The sequence below is a fragment of the Vicugna pacos genome, chromosome 25 (assembly GCF_048564905.1).
Source record: "Vicugna pacos chromosome 25, VicPac4, whole genome shotgun sequence".
NCBI classification, from domain to species: Eukaryota; Metazoa; Chordata; class Mammalia; order Artiodactyla; family Camelidae; genus Vicugna; species Vicugna pacos.
The window spans coordinates 21,146,184-21,161,675 of NC_133011.1; positions in this window are offsets into that span (position 1 = coordinate 21,146,184).

Below are 15,492 nucleotides of genomic sequence, written 5' to 3' on the forward strand. Positions count from 1 at the left end.
GTTGAGTTCTTTTACAAAGAAGGAATCCAGAAGATACCTTTTTTAGAAGTAAACACATCACTCATCTTATCCTATGATTAGCTATTTACGTACTATTGGGGTTTGAAAGATCCTAGTATCTTACTGGTATTTTACTGGTATATAAATATGTCCTGCTAAAACTAAGAAATAGAAACCAGCCAAAGTTAACCAAATATACACGTAGTTAAAGGGTTCTGAACCTGTAGACACGCTGAGCCCAGGTTCATTCTGATATATGGGCAGAACATTGGTTAGTTTATTCTTACTATATCCAAACCCATGATAATGTCCTCCTTTGAAAGACAGAGATAGAGAAACGGTATAATTACTGATGGAAAAGTAGTGCAGATAAAATAAGAATAACCTAAGCTTTAATTCAAACCTCAAACCGTAAGCCCAACCCAAGACTTTTTTTAGGTTCTTATAGGTTCAGATAACTTTGGACTTTTGGAAAACATTTTCTCAAAGTGACAGTTCTTCGTTTGTACCCTCAAGAATAAGCAGGGTAAATACAGAGTACAGGACAGCTCCTGTTCAGGGCTTGGGTTCCTGGCTGGGCTTTTGCAGTTGCATGCCAGCTGGTGAGCTAGAACAAAGAGAGGATGCAAGAGATGGATGTAGGTAATCCAATTATTGACTCCCTGGAAGAGACCAAAACAGCATCAAATGACCAGGAATTTAATCTTAAAAAAAAACTATGATTACATAATATTTAATAAACAGGGGCAGGTGTAGATTAAAATTCCCCATCTGTATACATCTATAGCTTTCTTGTTATTCTACTTTCTTGCCAAATTTCAGTGTTTTATAAGATAATAGGAATTTCTTTTCACCCTCTTTTTTTTCTTTTTTCTCTATTTTTTCTCTACCTCCTTTTCTTGTTTTCTATTCTGTTCTTTTCCTTTCCTTCCCTCTTCACCTTTTTTCTTTCCTTCCTTATGTATAAAGTAAGAGCTGAATGCACAGTAAGTACTCTGCCAGAAAAGTCAGGTGAATGTGATAAGACCCCTTTTTCCACCCCAGGAACTACGTCACTGGCTCTCTCCCCTGAACAGAGGGATTGCAGAAGACAACAGCAAAGACTTCTCCTGCATCTTTCCAATTTGACTTTTGAGTGAAATATTTTGTACCCCTTTCTTTTTCCTTTCATTAGAGTATCTAAAAAATTTTTTCACCTAAGCATCCTTTCTAATGAGACTATAATTGAAGATGTCTTGTTTGTCTGCCTAGTCCCCTTCTTCCCTTCAGAATCTGTTTCTTTCTCCCACGCTCCGTGTGGTTCTGTTGAGCTTGCTACCTAGGACACGGTCGATAGGCCCAGATGTGGACTCAAGCAAAAGTGGTTAGGGCTATGCCATGTTTTCCAGATGAAACTAAGCAAAGAGAGGCAGCCCCTTTCCCGTGGCCATGTTCCTTCCAATACGGAGGGAGCTGGTCTAAGAGTCAAGTCAACTCTCCACAGAAAAGGGGAGATGAAAGGGGAGGAGAGTCCTGATGCAATTAGCGCCCATGCTTCCAACTGTGCCTCAGGCAAAGCGCAGAAGTCCTGACTCACCACACTTGGCTGTGGAGATTTATGGGACATTCATGAGGAGTCAGCAATAATTCAAGTCATGACTAAGCAGAATTTGGAGCACTTTAAATGCAATTCTGGTTTTCAGTTTGATTAGTTCACAGGGGTTGCTCTCATTATAATGAAGCCATTCTGAATTAAAAAAATAAAGATGAAGGACAGATGGTTCAAGAGGGTGCTAAACATAACAGAAAAGCTGAGATTTGTTGAGATGAAGAGAATGTCATTGCCCCGAGAGATGTGCCTGTCAGAGATGCTCAAAGAAAAGACAGGTGATTTTTAAACCCTGAATTGATCTAGTGTCAGGTAGACTTTGGTTCAAATTCCAATTCTGTCTTTTAAGAATCGATCGATTTTGGGCAAGTTACTTGACCTCTGTATTTCTATGTTTCAAATCTTAAAACGAGACAAAAATACAACCCAAATTGTAGAGTTCTTTTAGGGTTAAAAATGCCACTTATGTACAGCTCTCAGGAGGGATGTGGCACAGAGCAGGTGCTGAATCAATTGTAGTCCTTGTTGTTGGTGAACCTTTCTGCGAGAGCTCTACAGGGCAAGATTTTCCAGGCAGTTTCACTCTCTTCAATGACACAATGAACAGATGTAGTTTAAGATCCTGTGGTCTCCCTCTGGCTGAAGGGTGGAGTGGTGCCAATTAGATTAAGTCCTTCAGGGAGAGAGCCATAGCTGAAGTCACCTAAGGTGAGGCCACAGTTGGGGATATCATGGGCCAGAGATGAAGGGAGGCGTTTGAATGGATTCATCATACTTTGATGTGTCATCTCCTCTGGTTATAAGAGTAGGATAACTATATAAGAGTGAAGCCTTATAAATCAATGTCCTTCAATTGACGTGTATTGTAATTTTATGCAGGAGCACCAGCTCCTTCATGTCAAGAGTCTGAAAGTTACCTCCTGTTTCATGCTGCTTATTTCTTCAGCAAGTATTCATTTATCCCCTATAATGGGTCAGACATTGCTCTGGGCACCATGATGAAAGGAAGAATTATGACCCTCTGCCTTCATAGAGCTTCTGATCAAGTCTGTTTCTTGGGTCCTCTGTTATGACAGATACTCATTTCCAGAGAGTTCCCATCCATAATCTCTATAACTATTTTATGACTAATCTTTTCCCCAAAGAATACACTGTGTATGGTGTATATAGGTAATTGGGTACTGGTGGCTGTATTAGTATCGTCACAGGTTGAAAACAACAGAGACATCAGCATTTCCAATGTGAGCCACCTCTGTTCTGTTTTTCTGCATAATAGCCTGGAAAATGGCCTGATGCTGACTTTGATGTTGACTTTTGCTAACAACTTTTCCAAACACCATGTGATGTTGCCACTTATTTTCAGTGGTTTGTCACCAGCCTCAGGAGTGATTAAAGTAAAGCACATCATCCCCCAAAATACTGTTCTGGTACTCTCCACCCCCACAAGCTTCTAGCTATATATCAGCACTATTTTTTGTCTTTTTATCCTGATATTTCTTTTCTCAAAAGAAGACATGTTCCCCATATTTCTAGAATAACATAGTAGAGGGAGGCAGTGCACAGAAAGGGAAATGGGTGGGTTTTGTAGTACATTTGAAATGTTCAGACTGTTATTTTGAATTACTATCAGGGGTCTTCAAATTACTTACAGAATAATTCGAATTTATACATTAAAAATTGCTGTGCAAAAGAGAGCAATTATCTTGATTTCTATTTTGAAGATAAGAAGTGGACACATCCCAGTTATAGTCATATGACAAATCAGTAGTGTTGTCAAGGAGAGGGTTCATAGTCAAGATTCATAGTCAAATGTGCCATTTAATTTATCATAGTGAAACTGAAAGATAGGAATACAAAAATGTCAATTCAATGAGTCACTTGCTTCATTATCTTTGCGTTCTATCTCTCATGACCTATTAAGCCTGGATTAAATGAGTCATGTACTGAACTTTAGATCAATTTAGGCATAAAGTAGACTCTGCTTTGCCCCAGACTTACTTTACCCATAGCCAGCAAGAGGAAATACAGAGCCAGGCAGCTATACATCTGCACATACACATACACACACGTACATACATGCACAAAAGCATGTGCACACATGAAAGAAGAGAAAAAGTTAAGAAGCAAATGATTTTAAAAAATAGTCTTTCAAAAAACCCAGACTGGTTCTCCTGGTGAAAAGAATGTCCTTTCTCTTCAGAGCATATTCAAATTTTGGAAGAAAAATGGCCTGAGAGACAGAAAAAGATAGGACCAACATTGAACTCTATTCCGGAACTTGATGTAGGTTTGTTATATGGATCATTGTATTTTAACCTCTCAAGTACTTTGAGGTAGGTCTTATATTCATTATGTACATACCTGTTTACAAAACTCAGGAAGATCAACAGTTTCTAAAAATCATGCGGCTAATGAGTAGGTCTTATATTCATTATGTACATACCTGTTTACAAAACTCAGGAAGATCAACAGTTTCTAAAAATCATGCGGCTAATGAGTAACAGTCCAGAATGCTCACCTCAAGTCTGACTCCAAAATCTATACTTTCCCTTTTACACCATATTGTGTAATGATGACCAACTATTAAGATAAAATTGTAGAGTCTGGTTTTTCTACTTGCTCTTGGATAACTTGATGCTGACTATCAGCTTAGAAACGAATGCTTTAGGAACAGATCTCTCGTAGTTTACCTACAACATGAGATCCAAAGGAAAAAATTTTGAGAATTTTTCCTGAGGCTTTCCCACTGTGGAATAAATTGTGAGCTTTCTTTTTTCATCTATTTTATGTTTAAAGTCCACTGTGGATACTTTGCTTACATTTTTGTATTGTTTATCTTTCTGTATAGTCTCCACTGAGATGTCAAAATATAAAACCATTTATGATAATTACTAACTAAATATAGACATATAGAACTAATTTGATGTTTAAATAAATTTATTGGTATTATTTTTTCAGATATCTCTATTCATTTGCCTTTTTTTCCTCCCGTCAAACATGATTATCTCTTACTCTGTAACCTAGGATGTTTGGATGTATGAATTAGGGATATTTGAGTTAGGTTCTATGTGTAGTAAAGAGTAATGATTCAGGTAGAATGGACTAATCAGCTCAAGGTTTGCTTTAAGGAGTTAAATTGTTACAGTCGCCATTCAATTCCATATTGCTCACTTTCTCAGATGTTGTCTTAGTAAATATATTTATATCATTTTGAAATAATCATGACTTTTATACATCTTATTTCGGCAGTTGGATTTACAAAGAGCACATGATAGCACCAGCCTAGCGTGGCTGGGTCAAGGCCAAATAGGGTGCTGGAAAGAGAAGAAGCCACACAGGATTGCTGCCTCCTGGCCACGTCAGTTAGGTACAAGCCGAAATTTTACCCAATGTTTCGGAAAGACTCTGCAAGAACGCTGTGTGTGTATCACGACTTCCCTTCAAACCCTTGCATTTTTTTCTACCATGTCTCGTGTACACTGTGTTCTTCCATAATTATAAATGTATGTTTCCCATCACCACAAAGGCTTCTCATTGCTTGAAGGAAATGCAGCTTCAAAGAGTTTAAATTGTGAAGGGCAGGCCCCCTCCTGAGAGCTACCATTGCTCGGGGCTGATTCCTCCTCTAACTCATCCACAGCAATACCACTGGCCAGCTTGGCTGGATGCGTCTTACCATGTCGAGATTGGCCCTGAGGCTTTGGTGGTTTCAGCTTTTGAAAAGAGCATCTTTGAATTTCTGATAATGAAAATCTCAATATTGTCTTAAAAAATACTTACGTAGCCTGCTCCCTTACTATCTAAAGGCAGAAAGGGTTGCAGGCTTTTGTGATGCTAAACTTCACACTTAAAGGATTTTTAAAGAGAACTGGCACTTTGATTAGAGGGTAAACTTCACGTTAAGACTGAGTTTCAGTTTTAAGTTGCTGAGAGTCAAAAGTAGAGTGACATCCAACAGAAGAAAGAATCTAGAAATGTAAGTTTAAAATGTGATGATCTAAAAAAAAGTAACATTCTTTAAGAAAGTAGCAGTTTGAGAGCAAAATATGTTCTATTTTTAACCATCTTTTTTTTTAAACTCTTAACAATTACACGTTTTGAAAGCTTCTCCAAGATAGCAGCTCCCAAGAATGAAGTTATGGCAGTCAATAATTATAACGGCTCACAAACACTTGGTGTCACTTGGGTAAACTCTTTTTAAAGGTAATCTCACATAATCTTTTCAATTAGCCTATAGAGTTCCTAGTATTATCTCAGTTTACGTATGAAGAATCAGAGGTACATAAAGACTGAGAAAGTTGCCCAGAATCACACAGCTGGAATGCTGCGTAACTAGGTTTGGAAGCCAGATTATGAGATTCCATCATTTGTGCCTGTAATATTTATGCTATGTTCTCATGAATATTTCTTGTGTGAGGGTAATTGTTTAAGTGGCTTTGAGAAGTACAGAATGCCAAAACTGTACTCTATCTCTACTAATTTTTGGCCATGTCCAATCTAAAAAATATCCCCCAAGTGTGCCCTCACAGTGACATGTCAGAACTGACTCCCAGTGTTTCCCCCACCTTATCCACAGTTTTGTTTTCCTTGGTTTCAGTTACCTGTGGTCAGCCATGGTCTGGAAAAATTACATGGAAAACTCCAGAAATAAACAATTCATAGCCTTATATTGTGTGCTGCTCTAAATAACATGGTGAAACACACTGCACTATGAAATGTTCTGCGTTATCCAGTTAAGGATTCCCAATCATCAATACCGTCTGCTCCTGACATCCAACCACGGACACTGTCATGGCTGGGTGACCTGGGGTCACCTGCAGCAGGTGACCCGCCTTCGGCTACGTTGTGAGAAGGTCAAAACTAGCCTAACACTACATCACAATGTCTATGGCACTCACCTCCCTTCATCTCATTGCATAGCCATTTTATCATAAAAAGAAGGGTGAATACAGTACAATAAGATATTTTTAGAGAGAGAGACCACTTTCTCATAGCTTTCATTACAGTATACTCTATTTTACTATTAGTTATTATTGTTAATCTCTTACTGTGCCTAATTCACAAGTTAAATTTTATCATAGGAAGTATGTATAGGAAAAAACATAGTATATATAGGATTTGGTACTGTCTGTGGTTTCAGGCATCTACTAGGGGTCTTGGAACGTATCCCCTGCGGATTAAGGGTACAACTGCATAATCCTACAGGGAAAGGATCTTTCTTAAACGAGGATCATAATAAAGGAGGTATCATTTAATGAGTGTTTACCATATCTTAGGTAGTATGCTAAGCGCTTTACAGAAATGTTCTTGTTTTAATCCTCTCACAACCCTATCAGTCAGGTGTTATTATTTCCATTTTGAGTAGACGGTGATTTGGGCTTAAAGAAATTGTGTGATTTGCTCAGAGACACATGGTAAGGGGTGGAGCAAGAAACAGAATTGACGCCTGCTGGTTAGATTTCAAATTCCATGCTCTTGAGTATAGTACCAAAATGCCTTCACAAGAAAGGACACAAACATAAGCAGTTCCATGCACTGAGCATACACACTGAATCACACGTTCCACTGGGAAGTTTTCACATGTAATTTCTTAACCTTACTTCCCCCTTTTATCTGTTTGTATTGTATTCATTTTTCAGATGAAGGGATCTTTCTCAATTACCTTGCTTTTTCTCCCCCACCATGTAAAGTTTGGAGAAGATAAAGGTAAGTTCCAAAGACCAGAGAGGAGACTTTGGTGTGGGTCTGACAGATGCCAGCTCTCCTTTATCTGTTACACAACACTGTAGGGAAAGAGAGACCTCTGCAAGCCATATCCACAAGCAACTCATCCAACGATGACCCCATGCCAAAACAAATTCACAGCCTCTTTGGATAATTCACTGCAATTTTACCACACCAGCCTTCAGCATCAGAAAGGTCACACTAAAACTTTAATGTAAATAATACACACTTCTCTATTTAGACCTCTAATAACCATAGCAACGTTCCCCCAACAGTCAGTAGTAATTGTAGTAATATTGGATTTTTATTAGCCTTTTACTGTTCAAAATACTATTTTCAAGCACTGCTGAAAGGCAGTATTATCTCTTCTGCTTCAGGAATGTGCTTGATACTAAACTTAGTCTTAGCACAAACTGCTTTTATGATCCTATACTATGGCATTGGTTAGGGATGAGAAAATCGTATTTGCCTCACCACTGAATCTGCAAAGTCCAGATAAGTAGAACCATTTTTTATGGCATCAAATGTTTATTTTAGACACTCATGCTGATGTGCTCTTACTGATGACTCTTCTCCCCTGAACACAAATGCAAGGAGAAAAGCAGGAAGTTATCAAGTATTTTTCCAACTCTGTGTAGCTCGATGAAGATGGAAGTTATATCGTGAGTTACAGCAAAGGTTTCAAAGATGTCTATCATTTACCAAAAGCTAAAACCCACCAAAGACTATGGCAACCAAAACTCTAAAAATGTAAAGGATTAAATGGTAGAAATGGAGATATAGAGTAACAGACAGGAAAGCCCGTAAAATCTGGGAAACCAAGCGCAGCCTGAACATGACAGGTGGCTCCAGATGAAGGGAAGAGAATCCAAGCTCCCACACGTGGGCGTGTTGTTTGAACTGGCCGTCAATGTCAAACAGAGTATCCTGAGTCACTTTATCTCAGTGATTCACAGGCAGGTCTGGACCATCCCAGGGAGACTTTGCTTGATGCGGAAAATGAGATAATGAACCTCAAAGCAGCCGGAGATCTAGTTTTGGCTTTCCTCTAATCTTGGCTTAGATTCTGGCCTCATCTGTGATAACTTGCCTGTCCTGAAATGATGAGGCCAGCACGGCCAGGCCCTGCCAAGCTCCCCCTGGATGGGGAGCTGTTTGACCACCATCTGCAGGCAGAAATAGACTCTCTCACTCTGCCCATCTCTGGATGGATTTTTAACCCTGGTCTGGTTGGAATTAAGAAGTATCATTCTACCCTGTCAAACTGAGCCTCAAGTCACTCCTGCGGCCAATTCAGCCTTGACCTTGGGACAGAGGCTTCTTCTTTGTTTCTGAGTCTCAGTCTCCATGCATCTCGTCAACAATTCAGATTAGATCTGAGTATTTTCTGTGCCTGAGGTCTCACACTTAATAACCTCTCCAGTCCTCCAAGATCTGTAAGACTAGGAACTCCCTTAAATTTCCTGACACCAGAGTTAAGCTCTTAAATGCCATTAGATACTGTGGGCCTGTTCTCTGTTGAATCATCTATCCGCACCTGCCACCTGCCCGACTAAAGCTGAAACCCTCTCAGTTCTGAGTACCACTCCTGGCCTCCTAATATCACTTGCCTCACTGCACGGGGGTCTGTGGGTCACAGCACAGCTCTGGATTCAGACGTCCTGGGCTTGTGTCTCTGCCACTTCCTGGAAGATGACTTGGGCAAATTAGTTTCCTTTCTTTGACTCAGCATCTTTGGCAAAAAATGAGGACACTAATAATTGTGTCCGTCTCATAAAGCGGTTGTGATTAACTGACTGATATAATCAAAGCATATACATCGTTCAATATATTTTCAATAAATAGTAGTTGTTTATTTCTCTTTAGAAATTATGTTACAAATGGATCTAAAATTTTATTTGTATTTAAGTATTTGATTATATTCCATGTTAGGTTGTTATTTTCCTTCAATGTGCCATGGTCTTGCTCCCAAATTGGACTTCCTTCTAGAACCTGACACTTCTGCATGTAGGTCAGGTCCAGGTTTCTCCTCTTCTACACCTGTCTCATTCTACTGTAATTAATGTGGTCTGGTCCAGTAAGAGCTTAAGAATTGAAGAGATTAGGCATTATAATGGAGGAAGGAGGATATCCTGGGGTTGACATTTGATGACTTACGTTATACTTGTAAGGGTTCTGGAATGGAGAAATTGTGGTAATGATGAGCTAAAGGGTTGCTTTGCCAAAGTCGCTTGCAGATAACACCCTCTTCTAACTATCATTCAGCCCTAGGTGCTTCCTAGTGCTATCAGAAGAAGGGCAGAGAGAAGAGCCATGTACCATTTCTCCATATTTCCAAGAAAATTTTATCTTCAGACATACTTGCCTTTCTCAAGTTTACCCAAAAGCAGTAGATATCCTGCCTAGCTCATGATTCTGGTCAGTCCACCAGGCACAAGTCACTGCCTCATTTCTCAGGCATTGCATTTTCAAAGCAAAAATACACTCATTCTGTTAGATGCTATGGAACAGAGCATGGTATTTTCTTATGCTGTTTTTTGATTCGAAAGAAGTTTGCACCTGCTGACATAGTAATAAATCTGTAGAAACAAAGTCAAGAAAACTTATGGGCAATTTCCATTAATAGGATCTCTGTGGCAGGAAAGAAAGAACCAAAGCCAAGAAGAGGCATCAATAAATTTTTCGGCGTTGCTGAATCAGGATTTGGTAGTCTGAAGGGTTTACGTAGCTCAATTTCTGATTGAGGATTATGGCATCGTGGGCACTTGGATAAAACTAAAAGATTTCCTTTTGTATTAATTTTAGTTTCTATTTTTTTCCTGTCTTGTGCTCTCTGCTTATTTTCTTTAATGCCCAAATATTCTTTCTTCCAGCACAAAACTTTATCATTGATGGAAGCTTGATTCATCAGTTTATGGTTTTGTGAAGGTGACTTCTGAACAGAAAAAAATGGAGTGAATGTATATATTCACTACTTCTATTGTATTGAAATCTCAAAACCATTATAGATGCCACTAGATAAATTCCCCCAGCCTTAGGCAACTTCAGGAAGTGGTGGGCCAACTGTCCAGGCATTTGGTGGACAAAGAGCATTGTCACAATTTGGTTCTGGGGCACAGGCTTTGCAAAAACAATGATAAGACAGAAAGAAATGGCAGCTATGAGAATATTTTTAAAAATCAAGATTGCTTAACTTGGAGAGAGAAAATGATTAACAATGCTTAAATAGATCAGATTAAAGAACCTCAGTTTCTTTTTCTGTTTTCCCTGGAAAAGACAAAACCCAAAGGAATGTTTCGATTTTAGGAAGCATGTTGTGATTGACATGTGGAAGAATTTCTTCACTTCAGAGAAATTGAATTATAATTCACGGTCATGGGCTTTTGATCTCCAAAAGTTTGATCAACTTTCTACTTCAGATAGTGTATATATAAAGATCGTAAGATGCCAAGAGATCGCATCAGGCATTTTCTTGGTGTTTCTCTAATTCTGTAGTAAAAGTCATAGCCACCATGTATTGAGCCCTTTCCAGGTGCCAAGGACTTTATATTCATTACCTCATTCAATTCTCATCACAACCCTAAGAGGTTAGTATCCCACTAGTCTTATGTTTCAGAGAGGTTGAATAAGTTTCCCAATATATCCAGGGACAGAGCGGAAACTTGAGCACAGATCACTTGTCCCCAACCTTAAATTTTTAACCATTAAGCATATATGTTCTGTCACTGTAACATTGAACTCCATGATGAAAAAGTCAAAGAGTTTAATTTTGAAACATAATTTTGAAAAACTGTTTCATAATCAAGTCTTTTCCTGCCCAGTGCCCATGCTCAGCTTTAGTTTGTAATCCCAGTTGCTTTTTTAATATACATTGTCTACATTCTCATCTCAAATAGCAAGACCAGAACCTGGGCATTGAATCAACCATTTTGGCCCTATCATTCCATATTTGAGATGCAACTCAGCTAGATAATAAGGAGAAGTGTGTCATGGCCAGTTCAATCACTAGGACATAGAAACTATAGAAATAAAGCTCAAGGCCTTTGGTTAAGAAAAATCAGCTGTTCCTGATAACCACATGCCAGGCTTTTCTGTCTACTTCTTTTACTTCCCTGTGAAACAAGCTTGAGCTGCAGCCTCTCAGCTTGTAAATATTTTTCAGGCAAATGCCTGTCTGCAGCATAAGCAGGGCTGGCCTGAGGAAAATCGTAAAGTAGGTCAACTTCAGTTTGACCCCCACCCAGCTGTTTTCTCAGCATCCCCGTCCACGGTCCATTTCAGGTTCCATTTCTAGTCTTCCCACCCCAGTGGCCAATGCTTCATGCTTCTGACACTTGACACAACCTCGCCTTTAGTTTCCTTCCTCCCCACATTAATAACTTTCTGGGTTCTCTCTTATTTTTGTTGGCTTCACTCTCAGGAAAAAGGGCTGCCATATAAGACATTTCACCACCAGCAGGTTCAGACTGACATTGTACCTATTGCCTGCTATCTCCGTAGAAAGGAGACACTCTTTTCAGAAGAGGCTATGTATCAAATTAACCGAATGCCTGCAACATACCCATCTCCAAAGCAATTCCACTGGGCAGGGGATCAGACGACCATGGTTGGTTGACCCTAGGTCATGCAGCATTCCCCTTGTGGGGAGCAGGTAGAATACAGTGTTAGGCTCTCCCAGAGTAGGCAGAAAAAGTTTTACAATAAAAATAGATTTATAGTACTGAAGAGATAAATGTTACCACAGGTTTAAAAAAAAACTTATCAGTTCTATTTAGCATATTCTTGGATATCTTTCTTGATTTGGGGGCTCCTGCATGTCTTATTTTGCTCTGACTTTGTAAAGTCATATGTTGAACATGACATTTTGGTCGAGGATAGGCCAAAGGTGATAAAAATGAAAGATCAATCTAGTGTGTTGATGCATTATACCTTCCTTTCATTTGGGGGCTTAATTTCAGAAAGATGTCAGATTCTGTCTTTATTTAATCCTATTGATAAATCATTCTACTTTATTCATGAAAATTCAGATTTGTGATTTCAAGTACACAACCACATATTTTCAAACATTTGGAAAGCAAAACTGATCATTTCTGTTTAAAACCTGTAAAGATTAGACTGACCAAACCGAAGTTCCTGTCTTTGACTATTCCTGATGTAAGTATGGGGCAATTTCATATGGTTCAACTTGATATACACTTACCATCTGGCTGGGTATATAGGTCTATTTTCTATATGCTCCATGCACTGTAATGTTGCATTCAGTAAATATGTGACAGTTTTTGGTAAAAAGGAGAAGTTAATCAGATTGAAGCGATTGTTGGTTTAATGATGAGTTGTCTGTTAATCAGTTCACTGATTAGTGCAGATTGAGAGATGAGTAATAGAACTGTGTGAACAAGTAGTATTGTTATTTGATCACTGGAAATAATCAACGAAGAACTTTGCATCAAGGGCTTCTTTTTTCCCTCTCTCTCTCTCCTCTAACAGCAATATGAGAGCAATCATTTAATAATTTAATCTACCACTCAGCACTTCATTATTGTAATAATAAAAATTAAATAACTCTATGTACCATATCAAACCAAGCAAGTGGTTTCCTGAAATTTTAGACACAGGTGTTTTCTGCAATTCCTGTAACATATCTATTTTATTCACACCTAAGTTTCTGAGAACAGCTTGGCAGAAACAAACATTCTCACTCCCCAGTGCTTTCAGCTATGGATTTGGGCCGGATGTGAATGTTACAATTGACAAGTAGTGGCATATGCATCTACATTGTGTGACACTGTGATAGCAAAGACACAAAACAATAATATGTTTCAAATAATGCATTTTTTTAAAAATTTTCTTCAACGAGATTAGTAAATTCAAGCTCTCTGTTATCATGAAGTAGTATTTGAAACTGTCTGAATGTTCTCAGGAGATAGGTTTTACATATTTTTGGCATGCTGTGTACGTTCAATGCAGCATTTTAGTATATGAAAGTATGTGTACATCTTCAACAATGGAATGACAGATCCTGTAATAAGCCACAACATTTCTGAACCGATGTAGACTTCTGTTTGACATACGGAAGAGAAACAATTGTTTTCATGAAATTTTAGGCAATAATGCTAGTGAAAGAACTGTATTAAATTTCCAAAGGAAATAGAGTTTGTGTTTTGGCCAGATCATGTGTCATATAGCATTCACGATAGTTTTACAGATAGAAGTTGTTTCAAACTGTACCACAGTGAAAATATATAGATTTTAAAACCAGGTCTCAATCGGTGGTTTCATTTTTATGTAAAACATGAGGTGCTTATGTCTTGATAGATTGCAAATGACTCACACTTGTCTCTCCTGTAACACCCAGCCTTCTCTGTTGCAGAAGTTCTTCTTTATTTATCCTGGGTCTTACCCAGAACGTGTAGTTCAATGCATGTTGCCATAAAAGACAAGAAAAAGAAAAGCTTTTCACTTTTCAGTGCTTGTCAGCATACACAAATGAGATACATTCTGGATTTTTTAGAGAAAAGGCCATGTAGGTCAGCTCAAGCTTTGGCATATGAACATGTTCTTTCTGCCAAATTAGACGATTAATTTGTTTGAGTGGAATACATCAACACTGCTAAAGAAAAGTACTTCTATTAGAGGCAGTGATAGTTATTTTTATGTTATAAGCTCTTACAATCCCACTGAACTCTGTCCTGGGCTTGATTCTAAATGCCTTACACACAATAATTCATTCAATTCTCATAACTACTCTATATAGTAGATATTGTTTTTATCCTCATCTCATAGATGAAAGAACGACGGCACTAAACTTGTCCTGAGTGACACTGTTAGCAAGGGTATCTGCTTTTGAAAATGCTGTCAAGTACTTTCTTGGCCAAACCTAGTGGAACTCAAGGTTCATTCCTACTTTCTGCCTGTCTTTTGTTCCTCATCCTGAACTTCAGCTCTGACAGCTAGGTTTCAGTTTGTGTCCTTAAGTATGAATTGCTAGTGCTCTGGTTGCTCCTGGGCTGACGTCCTTTCCCACCAAGTCCAATGCCACCATCTATAAAACTGGATTTCTACTCCTGACCTAGACTCAGCTGATAGATGACTGGTTTGGTCATCCCAGTCCATCACTTCGACTCTAAGCACATACCTGTTCCTGAAAACTTCTGGTCAGTAACTTCCTATTAGACTTCTACCTTGACGGCTTACCTGAACTCCCATCTATTTACTTTCTTTCTTTAGATTTAAATATTAAATATTGCAGTTACTCAGAATAATGTAAGCTATAATATAATTATAACAGATTTTCAACATTTTGCATATTTAAGGTTATTTTAAAATAAATTTATAGATAAAATTGGAATCTTCTGCATATTTTTCCCTAATTGTATCCTCTTCCCTCCCTATTGAAAATTAACTGCTAACATTCCCTTGTGTGTATTTTTTCCCTTAAATGTGTACACCCACAAAAAAATTCATAGAATTATTTTAGGTATGTTTTCGCCTCAAATAAGTAACATCACAGGGCACTTATCATTTGACAACTTGGTTTATTTATGAAACTTGTCTTTCCAATTTAATTCTGTTGATGGTGCAATTCTGTATTTCATTCTTGTTAACTGATGTATAGAGCAGGTGATCCAATTTTACTATTATTTATGTATCCATTATAATCTTGGTAAGTATTTAAGCCATTTCCAAAGTGTCTCTATTAAAAACCACACTCAAATTGAAAGGAAAAGAAAACAAACCTCACACCTACTTACATACGTGTAAGATGTTTGTTGTGGTCAATTGTCTTTAAGCTTTTTGCTTTTGTGCCCCACCCCTCAGAAGAATTTCTAATGTTTTTGAATCTCTCACACATTTAAAAAAACTAAACTCCAGACTTTACGTGGATTTCACCTATTTTTCCGTTAGTTATGTATTTTAAAAAAATTTTTTTTTATTACTTTGTGCCAGGATCCCCTTCAGACTCCCGTATTGCATTTAGTCGTCTCCCTGGTCTCTTCTGGTCTGTGATCGTTTCTCAGTCTTTTCTGTTTTTCATGACCTTGAAAGTATTGAGGAATGCTGGCTAAGTATTCTGTAAAACTCAGATTTGTCTGATGTTTTTCTCATGATTAGCTAGCGTTTATAGGTTTTTGGAAAGACCATCACAAGGATGAGATTTGCTTCTCCTATCAAATCATGTG